This window comes from Seriola dumerili, unplaced genomic scaffold, assembly GCF_002260705.1.
Source record: "Seriola dumerili isolate Sdu_G_001 unplaced genomic scaffold, Sdu_1.0 BDQW01000468.1, whole genome shotgun sequence".
In the NCBI taxonomy this organism is placed as follows: Eukaryota; Metazoa; Chordata; class Actinopteri; order Carangiformes; family Carangidae; genus Seriola; species Seriola dumerili.
The window spans coordinates 2,694,920-2,704,418 of NW_019174723.1; positions in this window are offsets into that span (position 1 = coordinate 2,694,920).

Here is a 9,499-nt window from a genome sequence, read left to right on the forward strand (position 1 = left end):
ATGTCATCCAGACCAAAAAAATCTGAATTACTTTAATGAAATCATTGTGTAAAATAACAAAGCTTTTAGAAGAAGATGGAGATTTCTGCCAGGAGAGGGGGATGTCTGCCTTTGAGGAGGATTGAGGATTTGGAATCACTGAGCATGAATAGACATAAAAATGCAAAGCCACATGCTCCCTCAATGCAAGCAGTTGTTTTAACTCTTGTTGCATTTGTTACTTCATTTCGAACTGCCTGTGTTTTGAAATATTAAGAACAAAATATACTTAAAATGCCATGAATCCAAGGGTAGTTTTTAAGTGCTAGACCCCTGTATGGCATACTCAGTTTGACTTTGTTTCTCTGACATAAAAATTAAAAAATGGCCACATTTATTAATTTTAATACAATGGTCGTAGTTTAAAATCTGTTTTACCCTTTATTATTGTCAGAAAGCACATTTTTAGTCAGACAGTTGAAGTAGAGCATGGAGACAGACTAGAGGCAGTAGAAAATGCTTTAGCACGATTCAATTTTAGGCCGGCAGGGAGGCAAGCGTATCCATCTATATCGACTTCAGCCAGTTAATGCCCATTGTACTTTTAAATGATTGTGTATTATTCAAAAAAAATCCCATTTTATCCTCCCACATTATGCCATGAAACCTCAGATGTACTATTTAACATCATACTGGGACCCTGGTATTATCATTACATTAGTATTCAGCGGCTGGCGCACAGTTATCTATTTTCCAGGAGTGAGCTGATGCTGCTTGGTCTCCGAAGGAACCTGAGCTAAATGTCAGATATACAGTGTAAACAAGCAGGAATAGTAGCGCACACTCCTTCCTGCTGTACGTATCGACGGTGCTAAAAGCCACTAAAAGCCACTTTACTGTCAGGCCTACACTATAACCGACCCAGAGCTCCTTTTCTTGCTCTATGCCCCATTATTTCTTGCAGTGTTATTGTTTACGCTGACATGTTTTTGCCAGCTTGGTCTAGACTTGACACATCTCAACAACTATTGGATTGATTGCCCTCAGTTTGTGCAGAGAGTCCTAGCTCCCAGTTGATGGAAGCCTATTGACTCTTGTGATCCCTTGACTTTTTCGTCTAGCATCACCAGCTGGCTGGCATTTTTGGTTTAGACCAAAGCGTATTGACAACTTTTAGATGAATAGACACAGGGATATTTGGCACAGATATCCATTTTTCCCTCCAGATGAAATATAATAACTTTGATGACCCCTTTTTCTTTTTCTTTTTTATAATTTAACCTTTATTTAACCACTTTTACAAGAAAAAGGCAACATTATGGACCTGCAGATATCAATTATTTTCATTATTGATTGATATTGATTGATTTTAGTCGAAATGTCAGAAAGTAGTGAAGTGCTTGTTTTGTTTGACCAACTCTCCAAAATTTAAAATATATAGAATATACTATCATGTAAGACTAAGAAAAGCAGCAAATCCTCACAAATGACAAGCAGGAATTGGAGAATGTTTTACATTTTTACTTTAAAAATGATTCATTCATTATCAAAATATATTATTATTCTGTCGATCAACTAATTATTGCAGCTGTTTGATCATTAATTTACAACAATCACATGACACAAAAAACAGGCACTGGGAGACATGACAGAGATAAAATGTGTCTTTTTAAAGTAATAACGTTCCTTGTGAAACTTTTTGAATGTCATGCTTGAATACCTGATGTGAAAGAAGCATTTCCAGACGGAAGTTAATTTTGTACATTTTTCCGAACCCAGGGGGCATAATACGTTTAACCAAGACCTGAGCAGATTTCAAGGACACTGAGTATTATCCATCTATTTGATCTGGTCTGATAGCTAGAACATGAGATCGCAAAAGTACTGAACAGAGAACAGAATGGGAATTTATTTATTTAAAAATCTAATAACATTATACATTTTTGCAAGTTTTGCAAACAGATCAACAGCTTGTCAAACTCTATGTATATGTTAATAGTTATGTCATGATAAATCTGCACCTGTAAGTGTTAAAAACTAGTTTATAAATGGATTTTGGTCCAGATGTCGTGCAGCACTTTTCCAGAAGATAAGTCTCTCCCTCATGAGTGCTGAAAGAGGAGTTTATAAAACCTGGCAACCAAGAAGTTTTTCTTATTAATGGCTTCTAACTGATCTATAAAGCATTGGTAAACGATGCATTAAGTGTTACTAAATCCATTAATTACAGCTTATAAATCCTTTTCAAATGGTGCCTTATCAGGAAAGTGGTACCTATTTTTGTGTACTCTGTCAGAAACTTTCTTTTTTTTTGTTGTCATATCAGCTTTTGTTGCTAGATGTTTACCTTACACTCTGACTTTAAAAAGAATTAAAGTGTGGCTTGGAAACAAGCAATGATATCTCAAGATCTCACTTGGGAAAACATCACTTGTGCAGCCACTAGTCACGCATTAACAAACCACTCTTCCTCATTGTGCTACAAACATGAAAGCAGCAGCTCTGGTCCAACACCATGGAAACCCATCAGTCTAGCGCTTCAGTGCTTTTAGCAGCAGGAGCTGTCACTGACAGTGAGTGAACCATCAAAGACATTCCCTCTTTTATTCTCCACTTAAGAGGACGGTGCAAGAACGGCATGATAAGAGCCGTACGCAGGCTTCATGGCGGAGCTGAGATGTTTATTGTGCAGAATTTACTCCAGGGTGCATAACACATGCAATTTAAAACAGATCACATTTTCCTGCGCATGCACCAACTGCCTGTGATTAAAACCTTCAGAAATCAAACAGCGGTCTGATGTGACTCTCAAAATGATGTTTTCCTCAAAGAAAGATAATGTCAGACACCTAGACAGTGAGATTAATCAGGTAAATAACAACTCCAACAAGACACTGATCTGAGCAGCACATGGGATTACTGTGTGATCTGCTCCGACAACCATGGAAACTGGCGGCTAAAGCTTCAAATGAATGTATAATTGTAAATGTGTATTTAAAGAATCTACGCAGTTCGTTTTAATTGTGATAATAATGGCATCAGAGGTAGCTTAAATGGATCAGTCTTAATACTGATTCATTTACTTATATTGTATTAACTTTTTAACTGCACTCAAAGCTCCTAAAAGTTCTTTTATACCACCGGATAACTGGAATTGATACCACTCTCTAACTATAAAGGCTGCCTTATTAAAGACTTAGAATCACCTTTAAATCCCTGTAGTTAATCTCTTCTTTTATCTAAAAAGTGGTGTTTGCTGTCAAGGCGGTGGATTTATTTTTCAGTTTAACTATCCAGTCGTGTAGCATCATGTTCAAACCAGGTATTTGATTATCTCTAAATAAACTAATACAGCTCCGATCCATGTTCTCAGCTACAGCTACACTGCAATGAATAAAAAATACAGGGTTCATTAATTGCACTTCCACATGAGAGGAATTTTCATTAACTTTTGTCTCAGAGATATTGAGGAAGGTTTTCATGTGATCATCCTATTATTTTTCTTGTATTGCTGCTTCCTTTTATGAATGTGAAGTGAGATCTTGAGGTATCATTGCTTGTTTCCAAGCCACACTTGCCACACTGAAAATTAAAATTAAAGCCAGAGTGTACAGTAAACACCTGGCAACAAAAGCTTAATATGACAACACGTTCATAAAAGCTTCCTCTTTTGACAGATGAAGCTGATGCTACCTAAATAATATAGTTACAGTTGGGATATTTCCTGGGATGGTGACATATTCTTAGCATCAGACTATAGGTTTCGGTTTTTCTTGAAGCCATACATGCAGTGGTTGAATAAGAATTCAAATCATTCACTTAATTGACCAAATGTAAAAACATTTTTAACCATAAAAGTCCTGCATTCAAAATATCTCAAAAATCTTACTTAAATTAAAGTATGTTAGTGTTAAAGGTCCCATATTTTACATTTTTCCAGTGTGTTGATCCACAAGAAGATATATTTGTGGTTTTAAGAACCAAAAACCGTCTCAGTATAGTTTTCCATCTCCTCTCTCAAGCACACTTGTATATAATAGGTCTACTCATCGAATGCGCGAGAGAGAGAGAGAGAGAGAGAGATTGATTTGTGTATTTTAGCACTAAAATTATGACACGATGCCACCATAAAACTCTGATTAGCCTACCACATGCATTTCAAAGACCAATCAACAGGCCTGAAAAACAACAACAACAACATGGCAGCTAAATAGCAGGCTACAATATACTATTACATACTATATTGAATATCTCAGAGAAACGTGCAGTAAAAATCAGCTGTGGAATCCCTTATTTAGCATAATCATCATAAGAACATGTTGCCTTGACTAACTACTAAAGATAGTAATAATAATATGCAACAGCAAGACCAAACTAAGCTGATACAATAAACAATCAAAAGACCACATGAGGCAATAGTATTCCAACCAATTTATAATTTATTCTTTGTCGGCCTCCACATTAATTCCAATATCATGATGGATGAGTCAGTGCTCCACATCTGCAGTGTCAACAGTGTGCATCAAAGCTCCATACTCCTCCTTTATCCCCTGCGCTCTTCTTGAATCTAGAGTAAGTGGATACAGCCAAAAAATAAGACAGAATTTCATGTTGTCACAACTTTATTTTGAAGCTAGGATGTAGAAAAAACCAACAAAATCATTTTTATTTGAATGTGCGCACAGTGCGGAGAGCGGTGACTGCTTTGTTGTGACATCACAAATTGGGCTACACTGGACTGATTGAGCACTTTGATACTTTCATAGTATTAATATAGAACCTAGACCTGCTTTATAATCAAAAAAGACATGGAAATCTCAGTCTATACAATATGGGACTTTTAACTTAATATGCAGAAATAACTCTTTCATTGTTATATTATCATAATCAGATGTTATCGGATTATTACTGGGGCATTAATAATGTTTTAATGTTGTGGATGAAGTTAAACAGTTTTACATTCTGCGTCTTAGTTTAGTCTTAAATCATACTTTATAAGCGGATCATATGTTTTTAATGCTAAATATGAATCTATAAATTAACAACTACCAGTTGAATAAAAAGTACAATATTTCCCTCTGAAATGTGAAGTACCATAAAATGGAAATACTGTGTGTACAGTACCACAGTGTAGTGCAAGTGCTTCAGACAATGTGCTTAGTGACATTCCATTACTGCATACATGTCAAGTGTGAGTTTTGCTAATGGTTGATAATTAATATGATTTATTTCTCCGAATTTGTCAGCTGTAGGGAGTCAGTGTGGCTAAAAGGTTTCGTCTGGATTCTTTAGTTGTTAATTAGACTCCTTTATTCTTTCACTCCTGATTGCAGTTACTTTGTAGTGACATACAATCAATGCGATGCCATCATTAAATGCAATGGGCTTTTCGAACAAAAACACTGAAACATAAGGTTTATCTGCGGTATTTATCACATCAGAAATTAATGATGGCTATTGCTGGTGCCCATTTAGGCCAGCAGTGTCAGCGAGAGTCTGTGCAGCTGAAGTGTGAAACTCTTGAGTCCCAGCCAGCCCTCAGGTGTTTTTTTTTTTGTTTTTTTTTAGCTTCAGGATTACTGCTCTGAGCCTCTGAGATTGGGTAAGGTACTTTGCCCAGACTGTCTTTTTAGTCAAATTTACACTGTCAATTTATAGACGACAGAAGAAGAGCTGGTTATTATCTTACTATTTACAGTTTGGATTAGTATGGAGTACAACAAAAAGTCAAAGCAAAGAGGGGAGAGAGGTACCAGTGGGTCACACAGCTGCAGGCCTCAGGACATTGACACATGTGAAGGGAGGAGTCGTCTAGCATACAGACAAATTAAGTTAAGAGTATTTGTGCAATTAAGTATGAAGTCATTTGTCCTAGTATCTGCAGGTCTTGAAAACTCTTAAAAAGCAGTGAATTCAGTTCGCTCAATAAAAGGCCTAGAAGGTTTAAAATCTCAATAAAATTTTGTTTCCAATGGTTACAATCTTACTTACTTAAATATTCTTACTTTATTCCTTTCACACCCTCCCATCTGAAAGAGACACAGAATGACTACAAACAACGTGCCTCTTGTGGTGGTTGTGAGTCTCTGGGTGAGTAAGTTAGTATGTAAATGACTGAATAGATAAATAAATTAGACACGTTGCGGGACACTTTGGACCAAAGCAAAATAAATATCATTGTTAAGATCGTTTTCCTTGCAGCACCTAAGATGGGCATTGTGGAAAAAAAACATCAAAGGTTTCCATGGGAACTGCTAACCATCCTCTTAACTCCTGCTCCCCAAAGTTGAGACAAGATTCATTTATTGTACCCCATGACTTACCTCTGGACTAGCTTTCAGCCAGACAGTGCTATTACTTATGTTTATTCTGAGCGTTTTTTATGTGCACATTAAACTGCTGTGATATAGTGGCCTGGATTAAATTAGACATCAGCCTCCGCTCTGCAGCCAGAGGAGTCTAAATAGCTGTAATGTGAAAGAATAATTGTCACCGAAGATGGACTGTCAACAGACCCGTGTGAAGAAAAAAAAAACACAATGACAGTTGTGTCAGTGGAGCTAAATGATGGCTAAAATGGCTATAAATTTAAATTAAACAGGAAAAAAACCTAGAATATGGCAGGACCACATTGTAGACTATTTGCATTCTGCCTAGTGTCAGTCTATTTAAGCCTTTGATCTGTTTGCTTCTCTCCTATTCTCTGTGCTCACGTGCAGTATTTTAATACAGCCAAATTCCCAATAAAGCTGTTCTCATTTACATTTTTTCTATCTCTGTAGTCAGACAACAGAAAAAGTATGAAATGGTGACTGAAACGCGGTCCATTAAAACTACATGTTAATCAGCAGTCACCGCCAAGCCATTTCCAAGCTGCTGCTCTGCTACTCCTAAAATTCTGAATTTATAACCATGACGTTGTCTGACAAAATCACCAGACACATGCTGTGATTTCAGCTATATTTACTTATAAAATGAGCACTCAGAGAGAGAGTTAGAAGCTCATTCTCGCCAGCTGCTGTATGGTCAGCATAGAGAGGTGGGCCTCAGGCTCTTCTACAGAAAGTAGCTAAAGTCAGTCCAATAAGTCACTAGGTTTTTCACAAGGTGCTTTTTTGGAAGAAAAAAAAAAAGTTGCTAAAGGGTTCTTAAATCTCAAACAACTAAGGCGCTAAATTGGCAACACTGTTTGCTTGCACCGAATCATTTTGAAAGAGCAACAATCAATGGGGAAACTCCAACACTCAACCGACTGACCAATTGTGTAACCTTATCACAGTCACATGGAATTCAGCTGACCAATGGTGTAATTCCATCACTCTCTCAGTCAGTCAGACATTTGTGTTTGTAGCTAGTCCATATTGCAGTCCAGCCAAATACTGTTTGCATCATTTGAACCTCATTAAAAGCTTAACTCTGATGCACCTTCTCAAATGCATTAATCTCATATTTTACTATACACATCACATGTAGAAAAGACACTGTAAGTCAAATTATATTCATTCAAACGACATATTTCCTTACCTTATTTTCAGTAGCATAGCAACAGAACTCGGTTCAAAGTCCGCCATGTCTTCTCATCCTAATTACTATCACCCTCTTTGATTTCAAGGAGCCATATCATGGCGGTTTTTGTTGTTAATGAGGCAGGTTCTGTGTCACGCACGGAAGAAATGCAGCATGTCACCTTGACATCACATCACCTCTTGAGCCAGATGAAATTATACAGCATGTCTTTCCCCATGAACTGGAAACCATGCTTGTTGTGTATCACAATAAGCAGATTTAGAATGAATGAAGTGTGGAGCAAAAATTGTTCACAACTAGAGAAACATAGCAACATAGAAATAAGGTAAGGCCAAGCCACAGTGGATTGAGTGGAAGCCATCAAGATTTAAGTGCCACAAGTTTCAAATTCCACCTGACACAAGAGCCATAAGGCTGAAAGGTGTATGATGTAAGACATAAGTGTGCAAGAACTGAACGTTTTTTATAAATAGATGTTAGGTGAGTAGGTGCTCCAGGCAAAGGCAGGTGTTCAAGCAATTTTTGAGGGTTTGAGGGTTTGAGTGCCACGCAAGAGAAGAATTATGAGATTTCCTTTTGTGACGGTAGGACTCTAGTCATCTTTAGTTGGATGATCATAGCGAACAAGATGTATAAACCTGAGTCAAGTAGGTAGAGTGTCGTGCTAGTGGCCACTCTATAGGCTTGGCCATATTAATCTTGTTACTGGACCCCTTCTGACCTCCACTGGACATGGCAGTTTTATTATTTCCTCATGCACATAGAAACCAACCAGTACTCTAGAGCTGAAATGACAATTATACTGTAATTTTCAAATGCAAAAAATGTACTTGTTCCAGCTTCTCAAATGTGAATATTTTAACTGATGGTCATAGAAAACACAATTTAAATATGTCAGTATGTTGTTCTTCACTATATTCTCGCATTTTATACACAATCGAAACAATCTAAAAAAAGTTTAAAAAGTTAGTAGTGGACCAATAATAGCAACAGAGCCCGTACTTTTGGTCAGAGTCATTTTATTACATGCACCTGCAGAGCTGGTCATAGCATCAACGGTTATAAAGACATTACAGAAGCTTTCAACAGCCTCAAACAGTCAACATTCATTTATAAAGGCACGCACAGCAAGTTGAAAGATACTGCACTATACAACTGACCCAGTACATAAAAAATACAACTTATTACAATTACAGCTGCACTTACTACTGCAATTACAGCACAAAAATATTACTAAATGACATCTACTGTATTTCTCATTCCATTTCAGAGAGTAAAATACTGCACTACTGGCTCCAATGTGGCAATTCAGTCATTGAACATCATAACATAAACACCTGTGTCCATGCAGAAGTACTTATGCAACTTAGCCTGAGTGAAAAAAATGAATAAATACCTGAGTAAAACAACACTGTGATGAAATAAGAAAGAGAAAAATTAATACTGAAAGATGCCTACATAGGCCACCAACCAAGGGTACCCATATTATATTTAAGAAAAAGAATCAGTCATTTTCCACACTGATTAAACTGCAGCAAACAGATTTACACTTTCTGCCGACATTAAACCTTGGTTAGGCACTTGCGGTAAATGAGCTGTGACAATGACCGAAATATAAGGGCCCTTTCCTCTGATTCCTGGAGCAGGACTGTTGATCGCTGCCCATATTAGGATTAGGTTGCATCAGCTGTTTGTAAATCAATTACTAAGTTTGTGTATAACATCTTTCCATAGTTCTGATTATCTACTTTCAGACTAAGTGATTTACTAAGTTGGGATACACCATTTTTAGGAAACTTGAAGACTGTCTTAGCAGAAATGTTATAAGAGTGAGACCTCTTGAAAGATCCTGAATAGAAAAGCCTGTGTGGCGGTTGTATGACACATGTCCTGCCCCTCTGCCCCAACAAGCCAACTGTCTGTTTTACAACAGCTAGAAGGGAAACATATCAAGCCAATTCTTATACTGATGCAAGCAAAACCTTGCACATGT